Source organism: Pleurodeles waltl, chromosome 1_1, assembly GCF_031143425.1.
Source record: "Pleurodeles waltl isolate 20211129_DDA chromosome 1_1, aPleWal1.hap1.20221129, whole genome shotgun sequence".
Taxonomy (NCBI): Eukaryota; Metazoa; Chordata; class Amphibia; order Caudata; family Salamandridae; genus Pleurodeles; species Pleurodeles waltl.
In genome coordinates, this window is record NC_090436.1 from 673,319,771 (window position 1) to 673,337,747 (window position 17,977).

Here is a 17,977-nt window from a genome sequence, read left to right on the forward strand (position 1 = left end):
GGCCTGTGTGTGCAGTTTCACTGCCACTTCGACTTGGCATTTAAAAGTACTTGCCAAGCCTAGAACTCCCCTTTTTTTCTACATATAAGTCATCCCTAATGTGTGCCCTAGGTAACCCCTAGAGCAGGGTGCTGTGTAGGTAAAAGGCAGGACATGTACCTGTGTAGTTATATGTCCTGGTAGTGTAAAACTCCTAAATTCGTTTTTACATTACTGTGAGGCCTGCTCCCTTCATAGGCTAACATTGGGGCTGCCCTCATACACTGTTGAAGTGGCAGCTGCTGATCTGAAAGGAGCAGGAAGGTCATATTTAGTATGGCCAGAATGGTAATACAAAATCCTGCTGACTGGTGAAGTCGGATTTAATATTACTATTCTAGAAATGCCACTTTTAGAAAGTGAGCATTTCTTTGCACTAAAATCTTGTTGTGCCCTTCAATCCACGTCTGGCTAGGTTTAGTTGACAGCTCCTTGTGCATTCACTCAGACACACCCCAAACACAGGGTACTCAGCCTCACTTGCATACATCTGCATTTTGAATGGGTCTTCCTGGGCTGGGAGGGTGGAGGGCCTGCCCTCACACAAAGGACTGCCACACCCCCTACTGGGACTCTGGCAGACAGGATTGAGCTGAAAGGGAACTTGGTGCATTTCTTAGAGACTCTTTGAAATCACCCCCACTTCAAAGGCACAACTTAGTATAAAACAGGGCCTCTGCCCTACCTCATCAGACACTTGCTGGAGAAGAAACCGGAACCAGAAACTACATCCTGCCAAGAAGAACTGCCTGGCTGCTCAAAGGACTCACCTGTCTGCTTTCTCCAAAGGACTGCTGTCTTGCTGTTGCCCTGCTGCCTTGCTGAACTCTTGTCTGGCTGTGAAAGTGCTCTCCAAGGGCTTGGATAGAGCTTGCCTCCTGTTCCTTGAAGTCTCAGGACCAAAAAGACTTCTGCCTTTCACGTGGACGCTCCGTGCGCGAAAATTTCGACGCACAGCTTGTTTCGCGGCGAGAAAAACGCCGCACACCGACGCTGATCAACGCGACGCCCTCGGGACGATCGAGACTTCGACGCACAACCTCGCAAGGACAAAGCCGCCCGACTTCCAAGGAGAAATCGACGCGACGCCTACCGTGAGTGCGAAACTTTGACGCACGGCCTCGCAAGGACAACGCCGCCCGACTTCCAAGGAGAAATCGACGCAACGCCTGCCGTGAGACCAAAATTTCGACGCACGGCCTCGCAAGGACAACGCCGCCCGACTTCCAAGGAGAAATCGACGCGACGCCTACCGTGAGATCGAAACTTCGACGCGCAGCCCCGCAGAACGACGCGCAGCCGGAAAATAAGCAGGAGAATCCACGCACAGACCCGGGACATCTGGTAATCCCCGCGATCCACAAAAAGAGACTGTCTGCGCGCCGGAAAACGACGCCCGACTTCCCCGCGTGGAAAAGAACGACGCAAGTCTGTGTGTGCTGAGGAGAAATCGACGCACACACCCCTTTTTCCACGCATCTCTTCTCCTGTGGCCCTCTGAGGAGATTTCCCACCAGAAACCAGGTACTCTGTGCTTGAAAGACACTTTATTGCTTTTTAAAAGACTTAAAGACACTTAATATCACTTTTCAGTGATATCTTTACAAATTCGTATTGCAACTTTGATCGTTTTGACCTACAAGTACCCAGATAAATATTCTATATTTTTCTAAACACTGTGTGGTGTATTTTTGTGTTGTTATACTATGGTGTTGTATGATTTATTGCACAAATGATTTACACATTGCCTTCTAAGTTAAGCCTGACTGCTCGTGCCAAGCTACCGGAGGGTGAGCACAGGCTGATTTTGGATTGTGTGTGACTTACCCTGACTAGAGTGAGGGTTCTTGCTTGGACAGAGGGCAACCTAACTGCCAACCAAAAACCCCATTTCTAACAATGTCATTATGCAGCAATTAATTCACAAGTTGCAGCTGGTACCTGTAAAACAAAAGACACATATAACAATTCACAATTTATACATTATCCATAAGATCTATGAATAACAACAGGATTCGCTTCAGTAAGGGGACACCATCACTAGGAACGATCTATAAATCCCTCAAGACTACAAGACTGAAAATCTCCCAATTAATTCTAACTCTGGAAATATCACTGGAAATTCTCTGGAAAATCTCATAAAGTCTGCTCAAAGAATAAGTGACAGAACATTATATCAATCTTTACAAAGCTCGCGATTGGTCAGGACATGGGGTGTTTCAACTTCAGCCAATAAAACTACTGTTAGATAACTATAAGTTCATTGACGACATCAGTAACTAAACACAATTACACCAATTTCTTCTTCTCCTCCGTTTCGTCTATGGCTCCATTGTTCCAACTCGTCAGAATCTCAGGTTCAGGAGGAAACGTCTAACAATGTTGCATCTACTTCAATCCTCAAGGAAGAAACCACACTTTAGTGACATTTTCTAAACAATGACCTAATAAATCTGACCTTGTAAGGCATAACACAAAACTCCACTAGGAGAATCAATTCACACGTCTATAAACTATTAAACACACTCTCTTTTGACTAAGCATTGAGCAATGAAAAGCAACTGCAAAGTTAGCTAAAGTTAGCCTGAGTTGAACACAAAATGGACTATGGTGACTATGTACAAAAGTCACCTGTTTTGTTAGCAATCATTAGATAAATCACACATTCATTCATCAAGATCAAAACATTAATAATCATAAATTTCATCAGTAAAATCTCTGCTCCTGCAATAGTCAAAGTTCAAACGTTTATTACAATTTAAGGGCCAAACTAATGTGCAAGGGGAGGTGAGTTTAAAAGACGGGAGAAAGCATTTGGGGACCATTGCACGACTGGACTAGTAAATTGTAACACTGAATAGAGATGTAGCAAGCACCATTTATCTATAATGTAGTCTTTAACCCCTTCACTGCTACGCCTTTTCCCCCTCAGTTTCCAAGCCCATTTCTGGCTGTTTGGGGCAGTTTGCGCTGAGGTACTCATAACTTTTTGTCCACATAAGCTACCCATGCCAAAGTTGCGTCCTTTTTTTCCAACATCCTAGGGATTCTAGAGCTACCCAGACTTTGTGGGTTCCCCTGAAGGAGACCAAGAAATTAGCCAAAATACAGCAAACATTTAATTTTTTTCAAACAAATGGTAAAAAAGGGCTGCAGAAGAAGACCTGTGTTTTTTTCCCTGAAAATGGCATCAACAAAGGATTTGTGGTTCTACAATCACCCTCCTCCTAGCTTTCAGGAACAGGCAGACTTGAATCAGAAAACCCTATTTTTCAACACAATTTTGGCATTTTACTGGGACATACCCCATTTTTACTATTTTTGTGTGCTTTCAGCCTCCTTCCAATTAGTGACAGAAATGGGTATGAAACCAATGCTGGATCCTGAAGAGCTAAACATTTCTGAAAAGTAGACAAAATTCTAAATTCAGCAGGGGGAATTTGTGTAGATCCTACAAGGGTTTCCTACAGAAAGTAACATCTGGAATAAACAAATATTGAAATTAAGGTGAAAAAACAACCATTTTTCTCCATGCTTTAATCTGTAACTTTTCCCTGCGATGTCAGATTGTTTTAAGCAATATACCTTTACGTCTGCTAGACTCTTCTGGTTGCTAGGATATATAGGGCTTGTAGGTTCATCAAGAACCCTAGGTATCCATAGCCAATAAATGAGCTGCTCCTTGCAATGGGTTTTCATTCTATACCAGGTATACAGCAATTCATTTGTTGAAGTATAAAGACTGAAAAATAGGTATCAAGAAAACCTTTTTATTTCCAAAATGGCCACAAGATAAGGTGTTGAGAAGCAGTAGTTATTTGGACTTCTCTGAATTACGGGGTGCCAATACTAGCATGTGAATTGCAGGGTATTTTTCAAATAGAGGTCTTTTTTACACACTGGGGGTCATTCTGACCCTGGCGGTCTTGGACCGCCAGGGCAAGAATGACGGAAGCACCGCCAACAGGCTGGCGGTGCTTCATTCCCTATTCTGACCGCGGCGGTAAAGCCGCGGTCGCACCGCCGGGGCCAGCGGTTTCCCGCCGATTTTCCCCCGGCGGTGATAATCCGCCAGGGCAGCGCTGATTATGACCCCCTTACCGCCAGCCTGTTTCTGGCGGTTTACACCGCCAGGAAGAGGCTGGCGGTAAGGGGTGTCCTGGGGCCCCTGGGGGCCCCTGCACTGCCCATGCCACTGGCATGGGCAGTGCAGGGGCCCCCTAACATGGCCCCGGCCTGCTTTTCACTGTCTGCATGGCAGACAGTGAAAAGCGCGACGGGTGCAACTGCACCCGTCGCACGGCCGCAACACCGCCAGCTCCATTAGGAGCCGGCTCCTGTGTTGCGGCCTCATTCCCGCTGGGCCGACGGGCGCTAACATGGTTAGCGCCCGCCGGCCCAGCGGGAATGTTGGAATGGGGGCTGCGTTATTGCGGCCGCATGGCGGCCGCTTAGCGGTCGGCAATAGCCGCCCGCCAAGGTTGGAATCACCCCCACTGTCTTACATTTGGAAGGAACAAATGTAGAGAAAGACAAGGGACAGTAACACTTGTTTTGCTTTTCTGTGTTCCCCCAAGTCTCCCAATAAAAATGGTACCTCACTTGAGTGGGTAGGCCTAATGCTCGCGACAGGAAACGCAACATGGACACCTCATACTTTTACATTGAAATCTGACGTGTTTTTTGCAAGTGCCTAGCTGTAGATTTTGGCTTCTAGCTCAGCCGGCACCTAGGGAAACCTACGAAACCTGTGCATTTTTAAAAACTAGACACCTAGGGGAATCCAAGATAGGGTAACGTGTGTTACCCAGAATCTTTTGCAAACCTCAAACTTTGGCCAAAAAACACTTTTTCCTCACATTTTAGTGACAGAAAGTTCTGGAATCTGAGAGGAGCTACAAATGTCCTTTCACCCAGCATTCCCCCAAGTCTCCCAATAAAAATGGTACCTCAATTGTGTGGGTAGGCCTAGCGCCCGTGACAGAAAATGCCCCAAAACACACTGTGGATTTTCCCAAAGAAAACAGACCTGTTTTTTGCACGGTGCCTAGCTGTGGATTTCGGCCTCTAGTTCAGCAGGCACCTAGGGGAACATACCAAACCTGCACATTTTTTAAAACTAGACACCTAGGGGAATCCAATATGGGGTGGCTTGTGGGGCTCTCACCAGGTTCTGTTACCCAGAATCCTTTAGAAACCTCAAAATTTTGCCAAAAAATATTTTTTTCCTCACATTTTGGTGACAGAAAGTTCTGGAATCTTAGAGGATCCACAAATTTCCTTCCACCCAGCATTCCCCCAAGTCCCGATAAAAATACTACCTCACTTATGTGGGTAGGCCTAGCACCCACAACAGGAAAGGCCCCAAAACACAACGTGGACACATCACATTTTCCCATAGGAAACAGACCTGTTTTTTTTGCAAAGTGCCTAGCTGTAGATTATGGCCTCTAGCTCAGCCGGCACCTAGGGAAAACTACCAAACCTGCGCCTTTTTGAAAACTAGACACCTAGGGGAATCCAAGGTGGGGTGACTTGTGGGGCTCACACCAGGTTCTGTTACTCAGAATCCTTTGCAAACCTCAAAATTTGACCCAAAAAAACTTTTTTCTCATATTTCGTTGAAAGAAAGTTCTGGAATCTGAGAGGAGACACAAATTTTCTTCCACCCAGCATTCCTCCAAGACTCCTGATAAAAATGGTACGTCACTTCTGTGGGTAGGCCTAGGCCCCGCGACAGGAAAGGCCCCAAAACACAACGTGGACACATCACATTTTCTCAAAGAAAACAGACCTGTTTTTTGCAAAGTGCCTAGCTGTGGATTTTGGCTTCTAGCTCAGCCGGCACCTAGGGAAACCTACCAAACCTGCTCATTTTTTAAAACAAGACACAGAGGGGAATCCAAGATGAGGTGACTTGTAGGGCTCTCACCAGGTTCTTTTACCCAGAATCCTTTGCAAACCTCAAAATGTGGCCAAGGAAGTACTTTTTCCTCACATTTCAGTGACAGAAAGTTCTGGAATTTGTGAGAAGCCACAAATTTCCTTCCACCCAGCATTCCCTCAAGTCTCTCGATATAAATGGTACCTCACTTGTGTGGGTAGGCCTAGCGCCCGCGACAGGAAAGGCCCCAAAACACAACGTGAACACATCACATTATTCCAAAGAAAACAGACCTCTTTTTGCAAAGTGCATCGCTGTGGATTTCGGGCTCTAGCTCAGCTGGCTCCTAGGAAAGCCTACCAAACTTGTGCATTTTTTTAAATTAGACACCTAGGGGAATCCAAGATGGGGTGACTTGTGGGGCTCTCACCAGGGTCTCTCACCCAGAATCCTTTGCAAACCTCAAAATCTGTCCCAAAAAATACTTTTTCCTCACATTTCGGTGACAGAAAGAGAGGAGCCACAAATTTCCTTCCACCCAGCGTTCACCCAAGTCTCCTGATAAAATTGGTACCTCACGTATGTGGGTAAGCCTTCTGCCTGCGGAAGGAAAGGCCGCAAAACACTATCTGGACACATCAAAATTATCAAATGCAAAACAACCTGTTTTTGTGGGGGGGGGGGGACCTGTGTTTTTGGTCCTGGGCTCAGCAGCCATCTAGGGAAACCTACCAAGCACAGATATTTCTGAAAACTAGACACCTGATGGAGTCCAGGGAGGTGTGACTTGAGTGGATTCCCCAATGTTTTCTTACCCAGAATCCTCAGCAAACCACAAATTTAGCTAAAGAAGTCAAATTGTTCCCACATTTCTGTGTGGGATCACTGCACCGGGACAAATCTCTTACCACCCAATGTTCCCCTCAGTCTCCCGGTAAAATGATACCTCATTTGTGTAGGTGGGCCAAGTGCCTGTGACAGGAAAGAGCAAATGGTGGTTTGCAGGGCATTGTGTGTAAGAAAATGGTGCGGGGTGCATGTGAAGCACACCACCCTGGAATCATCCAGATGTTTAGTTTTCAGATGTGTCTAGGTCTTGTGGACATTTCTACATGGCAGCGTCCCAAAGTCCAAAAAGTGCAGTCCTCACCATTCCAAGTGGAACAATTTTGAAAGTTGGCCCAAATGTAAAATCAAAGCCCAAAAAAATCAAATGTCTTCTTGCTTCCCATGGGATAAGGCGTTTTAGTGTGCGGGGGAGAGCTGAAAGACTGTTACTCCCTTCAGTTGGGGTAGAGGCATAAAAAGCCACAACCCCACTATTTTTTTATTTTTATTCCCTGGCATATAGTAGGCTTTCTGCGCCCCCCCAGGGTGTGGATTGGGGGAAATTGTCCATCTGCCCACTAGTGTACAAAACAACTTTGGCCCCATTTATTTGAGGTGGGGGTATGGCCATATGCCCTACCTCCTATTTTGGACAAAAAAAATCTTCCCTGGTCTATGATGGGCTTTCTGCCCCCATTGGGGGCAGATGGGCCTTCCAAAAAGAGGCCGGAGCAGATATTGCCAACAGTACTATGCTCCCATGGGGAGCGACCCTTGCCCAAGGGGCTGCCCCCCCAAATAAAACATACACATACACCAGTCCATGGTTTCTGCCCCCCCCACCCGTTGGGGGGCAGAAATTCCCGTAGGGGAGCGACCCTTGCCTAAGGGGTCACTCCCCACATATAAACAAAAATATATATATATATATCCCTGGTGTCTAGGGGGGTTCTGTCCGCCCGGGGGCAGATAGGCCTAATTATATTGTGCCGATCTACCCCCAGGGTGGGCAGAAATGGCCTAAAAATAACTTGGCCACCTGGGGAGCGGCCCTTGCCCAAGGGGCTGCTCCCCTCATGTCAATAACAAAACAAAACAAAAATCCCTAGTGCCTAATGGTTTATGTCCCCCTTTGGGATAGATTGGCCTAAGAAAAATTGGCCGATCTGCCCCCAGGGGAGGCAGAAATGGCCTAAAATTAATTTTGCCCCCGTACCCCCAGGGAGTGACCCTTGCCCATGGGGCCGCTCTCCTCATGTCACTTACAATTTTTTTTTAAATAAATCCCTGATGTCTAGTGGGCATTTCTGCATTGCAATCGGGCAGCAGAAATGCTAAGAGAGACATGAAAGGAGAGGAAAGGACTTCTGAGCTTCCAGCGCAGAGGGAAAGGACTCAGATGAGGTCAGGGCGCAATCGCGTGCTGGCATCATCAGGCGGCAAGGGGGGGCAGGGTGGAAGGGGAAGCGATTCCCCTTCCATCCCTGCAGTGGGGGAGCTGAGATGAGGCTCATGGGGGGAATGCTAGCGCTCCCCCCATGAGCCGGTCCCAGGATGTAAAGGTTACATCCTTGGTGCCTCAGCGCCACAGCCATGGACGTAACCGTTACGTCCTTCACTGCGAAGGGATTAATATATTTTGGTTACATATGATTTATTAAAATGTTAATGTATCCATTGGATGACCTTTGTATAAAACTGTCTAATAAAAAGGAGAAGAAATGGAATTATTTGTGAAAGAGCAATGTGTGACAGGACAAGAAGTCCGATATCATGCTGTTTTATAAGCTCTCTGAATCGCCCTCTTGCTACCTGAACACTGTAGTGTTGGGGCCCTAGGCCCTCATGCTACTAAAGAAAGCACACAGACACAGTGGTATGGTAGGTGGAACTGCCCCTGGGCACGTGCACCCGGCCCTTTTTATTGGCAGGGTCACCTGACCGGTGACGCCTGTGTTGGGTGGGTGTGGGGTGTGGACAGAAGGCCGGCCCTCAGTAGAGTGGCTGGCAAAACACTAGAACGTGTCCCGCAGGACACTACATTCCTCCAAAACTTTATTGAGGAACAAAACAAAGTCCAACCTGTAAAATAAAACACAGTAACAAAAACACCACCATCAGTCTCTCGGCCTAAAGAAGGCAGGCCGCAGGATTACCGTGGGCAGGTGCAGCTGGGAGCACACGGATCCTTCTGCACGAGTTCATTATTTAACCAGTCACAGCCGGGCACGAACACTGTGTGGAAGAAGTCCGGACTCTTGACAGTCAGGTGGTTGGTTAAGTGCCCACTGATGCGCCGTGTTTCAGTCCTGTGGGCACTCGTGGCGAGGCTGGTGGTGTTTAAAGTTCAATTTGTTCAAATAGGGCGTATCATTCGAATTGGGTGTGTCGTTCGAATTGGGTGCATCACGAGCGTTGGTGGAGTCCACTGTGAAACTGCTTGCTGAGACGTCCTGGCTTCACGAAGGCCAATCCCTCGAAGACGGATGACATCTGTGATGGCGTGAAGTCCTCCTCTGAAACCTTTGTACATTTTGACACTCTGATGGCAGAGCTGCTTCCAGACCACCTCTCGGTTGTGGACTCTTCACTCTGGAACTGCCTCGAGGCCTTTTCGATGGGTTTGCCACGGGATTGGCATGGACTGTGCTGGGCTGCGTGTGGGCCATCTACTGGCCGCTGCAGGCTCTCCAACAGGAGCCATGGTCAAATCATTCGTGCAACCACAAGGGTGGATGTTCAGTGGTCAGGGCGCTTGCCGACATGGATCAGATGCATGCGGGCTCTCAGATGGTCTCAGGGCAATTGTCTATCACGTTGCCAGGAGGGTGTCTAGTTGGTGTCATGTTAATTCACTGCAGACAGTCTTGGTGTGCTGTGACCTGTTGGAGTCTCCATTGCACAGCCCTGTTTGTCTCTTTGACTTCATCGGTGGGGCAATGTCCAGTCCTCTCTCAAGCTTGAGAGGCCCCTTGTCTGGGTTGTCACGGGACTGCTTGTGGTCTGCGCTGGGGCTGCTTGTGTGCCACATAGGGCAGCTGCAAGACCTCCTAGGAGCCACTGTCTAGTCGCTCGTGCAATTGCAGGGGTAGATGGGTCTAGGTCACGACTTGCTCTTGTCACCGAGAGCAGGATACAGACAGGGCGAGCAGTTGGTCATTGGTTGACTGGTTCTTCAGAGCATTAAAGCAGAGGTGTAGGACTCCAGTCTGGTTGTTTAACTGCTCCTTTGATGGATACCGTGATGCACACTGCAATGATGATGTTTTGCCATTTGGAGACCTGGACGACAAGTGATGTTGCTGGAGTGAAAGTGATTGGAGTAACTTCGTCATAGCGAGTGCAGTCTTTCTCTTGCTCATGTGCAGATGCTAGCAGTGGTGCCATCTGCTTCAAGCAGCCGATGACAGGTGGCTTGGATGGTCACCTTTGACGTGTGGGGTACGTACGCGGTTCGCGCATGGCGTCTTACATTTTGGCACTCCCGCCGAGCTGTCTCCAGTGACGTCATCGCACCCCGGTGGCTGTCTTGTCTGTGGGTGCACTCTTCCTTTGTTGTGTGAGTCCTCCATCTCTCCACCCTGTTGATCTTCCGTTCTTGTTCTTCTGTGGTCGTCAGGTGCTGCAGTGTGACAGGTGATGTCACACAGTCTACTTTCTTTGTTGCAGTGTGACAGGTGATTTCACACAGTCTCCTTTCTTCCTTCTTCATAGCGTGGTGCTACGCCACGCTTTCTTCTCCTTTGTTGTGGCGTCTGACCACTTGTCTCCTTTTCGTGTGGACCTTCCGAAGGTCCTGTCCTGCCGAAGGACTAGGGGCTCTTCCACATGTTGCAGTGGTGGCATCGCGCCACTCAGGGTGTGCGACTCTCCTCTTGCCTGTTGCGAGTCACTGCCGACTCCGTCTTGAGGCAGTGTGGGGGAGGACACTCCTTGTGAAACTCTCCCTTTGCCTGTTGCGAGTCACTGCCGACTCCGTCTTGAGGCAGTGTGGGGGAGGACACTCCTTGTGCGACTCTCCACTTGCGAGTCACTGCCGACTCCGTCTTGAGGCAGTGTGGGGGAGGACACTCCTTGCTGAGTCTGTGGCCCGTTGCAGGGCAGTGACATAGGGTCACTTTCTTTTCCGCTTCCTCTTCACTTGAGGGTGCAGTGCTTGTGCCTCAAGGCAGTGCTTTCTTGGCACGCGGTCTTGCTTGAACATGGGTGTGGTTTGCAGGGTTGGTCGCTTCTGATGACCTCCTGTGTGATGGGCCAACGGTGGGCATCTTGTGTTGCTAAAAGGCCGGCTGGCACGGCCTCTTGTCCCGTGCGTTACGTCACGCTCTCGGGTGCTCTCTCCAATTTTTGCGGGCGTTGCCTTAGTCATCATGTTCTCTGGCGCAGCTCTCTGCGCATGTGACATAGGGGGTCATTCTGACCCCGGCGGGCGGCGGGAGCCGCCCGCCTGGAGGGAACTGCCAGAATACCACTGCGCGGTCAAAAGACCGCCGCGGGTATTCTGGGTTTCCCACTGGGCTGGCGGGCGACCGCCAAAAGGCCGCCCGCCAGCCCAGTGGGAAACACCCCTCCATGAGGATGCCGGCTCCGAATGGAGCCGGCGGAGTGGAGGATGTGCGACGGGTGCAGTAGCACCCGTCGCGAATTTCAGTGTCTGCTGAGCAGACACTGAAATTCAAAGTGGGGCCCTCTTACGGGGGCCCCACGACACCCCTCACCGCCATCCTGTTCCTGGCGGGCGGAACCGCCAGGAACAGGATGGCGGTGAGGGGGTCGGAATCCCCATGGCGGCGCAGCAAGCTGCGCCGCCATGGCGGATTCCCATGGGCAGCGGAAAGTCGGCGGTACACCGCCGGCTTTCCGCTTCTGGCCGCGGCTGTACCGCCGCGGTCAGAATGCCCGGCGGAGCACCGCCAGCCTGCCGGGGTCAGAATGACCCCCATAGTCTCTTTTCTGGGCGTCCTATGGTAAAGCCTGGCATGTCCCTTTCTTGTCCTGCGGTGATGTCCATCACTGCTGGGGCACGTGCCGTTCTTTCGGCGGTGGTGGCGGACAGCCACCAGGGGCTGCGCTGTCCATGTGCGCTCTCCTCGTGCCTCACGTGGCACTTGCATCCACTTCTCACTGTTGCAGCTTGGCTGAGACAGCTGCAGTCTTCTCCTTCCCTGTGCAGCGTCGTCACGTCCTTCTTCCTCGCCGTTTCTGTCTTCTGCCCCACTTCCGTCCAGGGGCGCACTCTTGGTCTGGAGCAGTCACTTTCTGAAAGTGCTGCTGTAGACTTGCCTTCATCCAATCTTGTATTCCTTTAAAATGGAAATAGGGTGCAGTACCTACTTTGGCCACTGGATGCCAGCAGTGCACTTCTTTTCCAGCTTGACGACAGTCTTTCCTGTTACCGGCCTGTTTGTTTTGAACCACACGCCGGTGAAGCCATGCTGAGGAGCCATGCTGCAGGAGGAGTTCACCAGGTCGGAGAGGGCTCTGGAGGGGGCTGCAGAGGCTGCAGGTAAGTGTATTTTTATTTATTTTCTCTTTTTTCTCTTCTTTTCTTTTCCTTTAGCACTGCATAGCCTCGTTTGAGGAGCCATGCAGAGGGCACACATTGCAGTGAGAAGGGGGGTGGGGGCTCCGGGCACTGTTTTCCTCTCTAGGTGCGTGTCAGCACCTCACAGCTTCACTCCACATGTTTTTGGGAGGTTGCGGGGCGGCTCTTGGCAATTTTTTCGTGTCCTTGGTGCGTGCCTGCACCATGTCGTTTCAGACTTCTTTTGGTGCATGTCTGCACCACGTATTCTACATTTCTTTCAGTGCGTGTCTGCACCAGTTTATTCGGTCCATGCGGCAGCTGGGGGGGGAGCCGGTTCTGGGCATTTTCCTTCCTTTTCCTGGTGCCTTGAAGCACTGCACCACCAGGCAGTTTGGTGCGCGGCCGCAGCAACATTTCTCACGCTGCGGGCCGCGTTCCCTTTTGAGGATGGAGGTGGGGGTGGCCGGCCTGGCCATTGTTGGACGTTCCGGTTGATTTGCTTCTGGGTGCAAAACAGCAGCATTTATTCTCATACGCGGCGGCAGCTTCTTTCATGCACTCTGCGGGCCGCGCGCTTCTGGCGCTATCTGTAAAAAGGGGGGGCGGTCCTGGGCAATTTTCTTTATTTAAAATGAAAAAAAGGGCGACCGGCCCCGACCCCAATTTGGCACCTTCGCTCTCCTTCTACTCACGGCGCGCGACAGCGCCAATCTAAAGGAAAGAGGGGGGACACGGCCCCCGGTCGTCTTCTTTATTTTTTTTTTTGGGCGCATTTCATTACTTCTGCGCACGGCCGCAGCAGCATTTCGGGGGGTGGCCATCCCCGGTTATTGTTTATGGGTTTTTCACAAGCTGCGGGCCGCGCGTTTGCCATACGCATTTTCCAAAGGGGTTCGGCCTTGGGCATTACTGCATTTGTTTTTTTCCGTGGTGCGTAGCAGCACCATTTTCAACCTCGATGTGGAGGGTACCCCTGGCCTCACCTCATTCTCGGTGCAGTGCCGGTCGGCGCTCCCGTTTCCCGCCTCTTTTCAGGGCTCACGGCGGGCACCAGTCTCTCCACCGGGTTACTGTCCTGTTCCCTCCATGAGGGAAGTAGTCGTCTGCGGCCACGTGGGGTTGCTGTACCCGCCCTCGTCGCCAATGTAGTGTTGGGGCCCTAGGCCCTCATGCTACTAAAGAAAGCACACAGACACAGTGGAACTGCCCCTGGGCACGTGCACCCGGCCCTTTTTATTGGCAGGGTCACCTGACCGGTGACGCCTGTGTTGGGTGGGTGTGGGGTGTGGACAGAAGGCCGGCCCTCAGCAGAGTGGCTGGCAAAACACTAGAACGTGTCCAGCAGGACACTACAAACACTATACTTAAATAAAAAACGAAATATTACCCTAAGTAACAATGTGAAAGCACAAGCAGATTTAGTTCTGCTTATTTTAAATCACATATTTCTCCTCCAGATATGTAGGGTTAATCAAGCTGTGAAGTGGTGTAAATTTGTAACAAACATGTTAGGTTAGCACTTTCAAATTTCTTAATCCCATGCTTCAGTACCTCTTCCAGGCCACTTATTTTTCTTTGTATTCTATGATTTGTAGTCTTGCTCATTCCATTATAAATATGGGACCACAAAACTATAAACAAAGAGCCCTGCCAGGTTTTCAGGGCCATGCGCGATGTGCTGCTCTAGGCCAGGTTTTTCTTTGAATTCTGGGACTTGTAGGTTTGTTCATTCGATTATAAAACCAGGACTACAAGTCCCAGAATCCCCCCCCCCCCCCCAAAAAAAATTTTTGACTGGCTCGGATCAACTTGCATTAACCTGGTACACTTGACAGGTATGCACACATGCACCCAGGAAGTTTGAGAGCTGTGGTTAGTCATATTTTAAAAGTGTTGTTTTCACCCAATGAATAAATAGGACGTGCTGGGTGCTGAAGGCACAGTGGTGATGCTTTGGTTAAAGTCAGAGGCACTGGAATTATGTTATTTTGTAGCCACATTTTCCAAATAATTATGGATTTGCCGTACTTGCTACATAATCCATTATCTGATGCATGATCTGCAGATACTAGCAAAAAACAAGATGTATTTCTAGCTCTAATGAATCAAAGGTTACTAAAAACATGACTAAAGTTGACTGATCGCTTTTCTGTTGGTCATTGCTCTATTTCGATCTTGAACTGGTATTACCCAGACAATAAGATGTGGAAAAATGTCAAAATATAAAAATACTACCACGAAATCTGATGCAATACGTCGTATAATTTGCATTTTTCTACTATTTATTTTAGTAAACTCCGCCGCAAATGTTGGCCCTTCGCTGATGTATAATTTCAGTGGCCTTAGACAGACAGTTGTGTCCCCCTAGCAACTTTTACAACTGCAAAATGTTCTAAAAATAATCCTCTGGAAGCACCTAGGTGCCATGTGAACCCATCCAGTGGGACACATAGTCTGCTCCAGGCATTTTAGCTAATAGCGGTTGCATTCTGGGACGCGTAGTTTTGCTTTTAACACACATATTGCTTTGACAGTAACGCATTAGATTTGACCTCCTTAGCAGCTAAGAGCAGCCCATGCAACAGGCAAGTTAAAAAAGATGTCCGTCTTTCTTGAAGTAACTTAGCAGGTGCCATTGCCCCTCCTCTTACAATCAAAGGGAAAACTGTTTTCCCCCGAGGCCATGGGCTAAATGGACAACATCCCCTCCAGAAACCACAGGGAAACGCGTCCAACCGTACAAGCGCTTTCTAATGATCCTGCACCAGTGCCTGATACATGCTATAGAACATGAACGGCAAACGTACTCCACAACCATAACCAACGATAACATATTGATGTTATTTTATCTTCGCTAAAAATGAATAGTATTATTTTAAATTACATCACAAAATCCCCTGTGAAGATGTACAATAAGGTCACAATGATAAGGAGAAAAACAACTAATTCAATACTGTGCTACCCCAGCAATTAGAAGCTCTTGTCACCTATTTACTCGCTCGCCCCTCAAGCCACTGAACAGGTGTATCAACTGATGATAATTACAGATCAGATCCGCCCCCTCCCCGGATCTGACAAATGAGACTTCAGAGTATGTCTCCGCCCCTTTGGCTGACCTCATACTTGCAGAGGGACATAAATATCGTGCACAGAAGAGCTTCGGGTTTTTGTTTTTTGTAGTTTGCGTGATGAATTTAGGCTGCCGACTACCTATCTTTGCCTAAAGTTGGGGAGTCATCGTTTTCACTCCGATTTTGTTTATTCTTGTTCCTGATACCTAAATATATTTTTTTTTTTTTTAGGTTGCCATCAATTGCGCAATTTATAGTTTTGAATATACAGTTAAAGTTATCGGGGGTTTTAGGTTTGTGTTTCAAAAGAGCAACACACACCAACGTACTAGTTTTTTGTTTATTTAATACGGAGTTAAAAGGGGTTCAGTTTGCACATTATGTTGGTTATGAGTGGCATTCCAGACTTTCAGTGGAAAATCACAAAACGGAATTAAAATATGTTACGAAAGTTCCGAGAGTGCTTCTAAAACACTGTTGCAAAAAAAGTTTACCAAAATACACAAAGCTAAAAGAAAGACTACCTGTTTGTGTTGGGGGAGTATGTTTTTTATTTTTTTATTTTTTTTAGGATAGTCTTTGAAATGAAGTGTAAATAACGGATGGCCTTTTTTCCAGGCGGTTGTAATGATTCTTTTGCTGCATATCACTACAGAGTACTAAGTTGTACTCTAAAATAATGATGCTTTCGAAACACATTAGATAGGACCTAATGCAACATTGTAGAACTCTATTGCATTCTTCCTTGAATTCTATCCGTAAAAGATGAACTAAACAACTTTACGAAGGCTTTTCTCTGTTGCATTTAGCTTAATATTTGTAAGGTGTTTTGATAGTTTTGTAATGCAATGGGCCACTCGACTGTGCGATGTTACGATTTATTTTTTTATTTTTATTATAAACCAAATGAACAGCCTAACTCGTGCTTTAGACTTTCTTGTATCATAGGGAAAATAACGTTCACTTTTGTGGTTGGTCAGTTACCCAAGATGAAGATGAAATCCAACGAAATCCTCTGATTTATGAAGAAGCCAGAGCCACAGGTTTTTGTGGTGGGGGGAGGGTGGCTGGGTTTGGCTGGCTCTGTAGGTTGGTGAGTGCAAGTGAGTACTACCGACGGTGAAGTGTTTGCTCTTTTGACAGCAGTGGCATGACACAAATTAATCCCCCCACCTAGTGTGAAGGGGAGTCCCAGAGTCTACCATATCTCACAGCTATTTAATTGCCCTTGGGCTGAACAGAGCTCTCTTCCAGGGTTGAGCGGCCAATGAAGGATTGGGGGTTGGGTGAAAGTTCAGGCTGCGCGCCTCAGGGGCCTGCATTTAACCCCTGTTGCATAGCTTAAACTCTGGTAGAAGGATAGAAGTATGCTTTCTACACTTGCTCAACTCCGAAGCATAGGGAAGTTTTTAACCTTGCTAATGCAGGGTTTTAATTCTTTCTCAGCATGGCACTTAATCTTCCCACACTGTCGTCTTTATCATTTTTCTTAGCAAATCATGTTTAGCCATAAGATGCCTTATTGCAGCGTCAGGCCAAACAAAAGACGAGAAATCTAAATCCAATGAAGATAGCACAACGAAGCTGAAACTTTAAACATCTAAAATTATTAATAAACATGGTTTTCACATTCACCACGAACTGTATTACACAGGATTCTTTTGTTTTAGGCTTTATCATCTAGTTTTCATGATCCAGATAGAATCTGAAACTTCAAAAACGTCTGCAAAATCACTTGTGCATTAATGGGAGAGTATGTACACCTTGACACCCACGTGCCTTGATTTACAGAGGAGTGTTATAATTCCCAAGGTTTGTACCAGGGTCAAAAATGTGCTATAAGAGAACTGCATGAACTACTTGGCAAACTGTGTACCTTGATCCAGGAGTAGAGGTTTAAGTCATAATTTCCAGATATAGTACTGGGGCCAAAGAGCTATAAATTAACTGTAAGAAATCCTTGAGTGCCTTGATCCCAGGAGCGGTTGAAGTCCTAATTTTAAAGGTTGGTGTGTACCAGGTAAAAACAAGTTTATAGTTTCCATATTACCAAATACACACCCCCATATTAAGACCCCAAGTGTTTTGCATACCCATAATCTAAACCCAGTGCTCAAAGAAAACACTTGGGTATTTTTTTACGGACAGATTTTGTAACCATGTGAAAGCTGACACTCCAACCTTCTGAGATTTTAAATGCTACCAGATACCTACTTCTTTTCCTGCAGCATTAGTCCTCTGAATGCTTCCTTCACCCTTTGTTTCACCAGCAGTAATGGTCTGAGGGAGAGCTGTGGAACTGACTGTCAGGTACCTAAAGTAGATGGGCACTGCTGGTGCTCTGGAGGTTTTGTGCGATAAATTTAAAAGTCGCAACACAGAAAAAATTGTCTTAACAAAAATTCAAATGTCTTAGAACAGGATGAAGCTCAAATGCAATTAAACCCTGTGAAATCAGAAGTTGGATACTTCTTATAGAAGAAGCCGCTGGTGCTCTGAATGAACATTTTTTCAAAAGTTTTAAACTCTTTGTCAGGCGCAAAAAAAACAACCACAGGGGTATTCTTCTAAGGACCGTGGGACCTCAAGGGAAGGCACTAAGATGCCCAGTGTGTCAAGTAGAGGCCA